The sequence below is a fragment of the Trachypithecus francoisi genome, unplaced genomic scaffold, assembly GCF_009764315.1.
Source record: "Trachypithecus francoisi isolate TF-2019V2 unplaced genomic scaffold, Tfra_2.0 Lachesis_group20, whole genome shotgun sequence".
Lineage (NCBI taxonomy): Eukaryota > Metazoa > Chordata > Mammalia > Primates > Cercopithecidae > Trachypithecus > Trachypithecus francoisi.
Genome location: NW_022681466.1, coordinates 61,546,751 through 61,550,094, shown reverse-complemented (window position 1 = coordinate 61,550,094; position 3,344 = coordinate 61,546,751). Strand labels below are relative to the sequence as shown.

Genomic DNA, 3,344 nt, shown 5'->3' with positions numbered 1-3,344 from the left:
GAAGGGGCAGGGAAACACATGGCAAAGTTATAATAACTGAAACAATATGGGGATGGTGTGTAAATAGCTTGAAGGACAAACGTAACAGAGCAGAGAGTCCAGAAGGAACCCATGTATGTGTGGGAACCAGGATGTGATAGCAGCAATGCCTCAGGTCAGTGGGGAAAGATGGCAGTTCTGTCCTGCACTGTGATTTATAGTGAAAAATTTGAAACAAATGTCCCACAATAGAAAATCAATAAAATATCTTTTAAGACTATGCATTCACTAGATGACAAAATAAACCATTTTAAAATGATGTTACTAAGTGACAAAATGATGAACGTTATTTATAGAGATGTACGTGATATACTGTTAAGTGAGCACAAAAATACAGTTTACGAAACTGTGAAAAGGGCCGGCTGTGGTGGCTCATGCCTGTAATCCCAGCACATTGGGAGGCCAAGCGGGGGCAGGTTACCTGAGGTCAGGAGTTCGAGGCCATCCTGACAACATGGCGAAACTCTACTGAAAAACAAAACAAAACAAAACAAAACAAAATAATGTAATCCCAGCTACTCCAGAGGCTGAGGCAGGAGAATCGCTTGAACCTGGGGCAGAGGTTGCAGTGAGCTGAGATCATGCCACTGCACTCCAGCCTGGGCGACAGTATGACTCCATCTCAAAAAACAAAACAGTAAAAAGCATCATGTGATCCATGTTTGCTAAATACATTCACATATATGGATACTTCTACTTATGAAAGTCACAAATGTACACGTCTATCCTGATCCAACCTTTAAACTTTATTTTTATATTTTTGTTTTTAAAAGTATGGAATGCTTCACAAGTTTTTTGTTATCCGTGCACCGACGCCATGCTAATCTTCTCTGTATCATTCCAATTTCAGTATATGTGCTGCCAAGGTGAGTACATGACTTAAGTTTTTAGACCAATCTTAACTGAGATACTACACAATCAGTAGCTTAAGCCTCTACTTGGTTGGGTTAAGTGTTAAGCCATACCTCCCAATCTTGGCTTCAGGGGTCTATGCCTGATGGCTGGGATCCCATGTGGCTTCCTGAGTTGCCTTTGAAGTTGACCACATTCCCAACCATATGGGTTTAGGAAACAGCCCTGGGGGTATATTTTTCTCTAGATCATAACTCTTCCTCGTGATCTTTCTTTTTCCCTTGTCCATTACACCAGGTGTTTCCCTGTTTGGTCTAACAAGCAGAGATCAGGGAAGTACCACATCTAAATAGATTCCACTAACATTCCAAGGGAAATGGAGTGGTTCTTTCTGAAAAATAAGAACATGCAAAACTCTAGAGAGGCCATGGGAACGAAACATGTTTTCTCTAAAAGCCTTGAGTCCGCATCCTCCACTCTTAAGTGGGGAGCCCAGAACAATCTTCCCAATCTCTTATTCACGTTTTTTTTTTGGTGACGGAGTTTCGCTCTTGTTGCCCAGGCTGGAGTGCAATGGCACAATCTCAGCTTGCCTTAGTCTCCACCTCCTGGGTTCAAGAGATTCTCCTGTCTCAGTCTCTTGAGTAGCTGGGATTACGGGCATCCGCTACCATGCCCAGCTAATTTTTTGTACTTATAGTACAGATGGGTTTGACTATGTTGGCCAGGCTGGTCTCGAACTCCTGATCTCAGGTGATCTACCGGCCTTGGCCTCCCAGAGTGCTGGGATTACAGGCATGAGCCACCATGCCTGGCCTCTTATTCACTCTTTATATCCTCCCAATAACTTTTGGACTTAATGAGGAAAGTGTGTTGTTTGAACACCACGCTTGGCATATTCAGCTTCACATTCACAGCCAGTGCTCATCTGGGCCAGGTCTCCCATTGCTAGCTCATTTTAGTGTATCCAGATCATAGCAGTTTACCAGGACACATCACTTCTTTTCCCATCCACCCTCCTATCCATTCCTGCCTGTGTTTCAGAGGGACACATGGTGGTAGAGCCCTGATACTGCTGGATATATCTAGAATGAATTCCTGAAACAAACTGCTTCTGAAGAGTCTCCCAGCCTGGTGGCTGAGTGAGCGAGAATTAAGTGTCAGTGAAGGAATTAAATTACCACCTACTGCTTCATCCATATAATTAAGTTAATAATTAAAACATGACTAGCAGGGGCTACATCCACCAGGAATCATAATATGCTTCTTTTTTAGACCCTTGTCACAAAATATGAAAACCACATTGGTAATTGTTATCAGAACTGCTTAGCAACCTCGGCTTTAATTGTCAGCCAGCTTATCAGAACATGCAGTTAATTATCGTGTCTCATACCTAGAATGTTCGTCATGTGAAAGAGTCCCAGAGATGGATCTTCCCTGCGGTGAAATTGAGTCAGATGGATCACCTGCAGGGGGGTTCACCCTGGGAGAGTATTTCAGAATTTGCCTGCTTCTTCCTGGAACCAGCCTTTGTTAGAATGCATGATTCCATGATGAAAACTTGCAGATTTTCCATGGAGGAGAAGGACCCTTCTTGATCATATGTTTATTGTTACAGGACTGTCTATTAACGGTACAGTTGCTGAGCCAGCCCACGTTTCATATTCTCGTTAGTAACAGGTATTTGGATGCTCATAATGGTTCTAGGGGAAATTTATGAGTGATGATGTAAAATAAAACACTGGATCTGAGAACGAAGAGATGAGTTCTACGGCCAGTTTTTCTGCCACTAGCTGTGGGCCATTCTTCAAATCTTTTCTCACTAAACCTCAGTTTCTTAACCCGTTAAATAGGTAGGAGTGCGATAGCCTGAGCTGGTATGCTTTGGGCTGCTGGCCCATCAGCAAGTGCAGAGAGATATGGCCATTGGAGGGTTTTTTGTTTTGTTTTTTTTGACTGTACTAAATTGTTTCTTAGGTGTGAATTTTACAAACATTGTTTATATTAGCGGTAACAGTGGAGCCGGAGAGTATTGCGCCTTCTCCACGTTGCACGGCGAGAACCACCAACAGTGTGGTGGGACTTACGGCCCTTTCCAAGGCCACAGCTCTTTTAGCCTGCAGCGATCAGCCCATTCATCTCCCTGTGCTTGTGGACTGCTGTGGTGATTCACAGGATGTCAGGATTTCTTCTGACAGCTTTATGGAATGTATCAATGAGGACAACCTCAAAAAATTTGTATGAGGCATCTTTACCAACACAGTGAGAATTCAGGCCTCTTAGAGGCCCACAGTGGCATCCAGCTCACTCCTCTGCAATGAACCCAAGGCTTCCAGCAAACGTTAGCTGGTTAATACCAGGATGGACAGGCTTGCTGTAAGTTGCGCCCCTAGGAACTGGGTGTTTTTGGCCACCACGATGCACGTGAATCCTATATATAACGTAACCTGGCT

At 43.6% G+C, this 3,344-nt stretch overlaps 1 non-coding gene across 1 annotated transcript; it reads right to left on the bottom strand.

Annotated features, from left to right (window-relative positions):
• Positions 1-807: 807 nt before the first annotated feature.
• LOC117068047 lies at positions 808-913 on the bottom strand. Its single transcript, XR_004430923.1, has one exon. It is a non-coding gene; the product is annotated as a U6 spliceosomal RNA (small nuclear RNA).
• Positions 914-3,344: the final 2,431 nt, after the last annotated feature.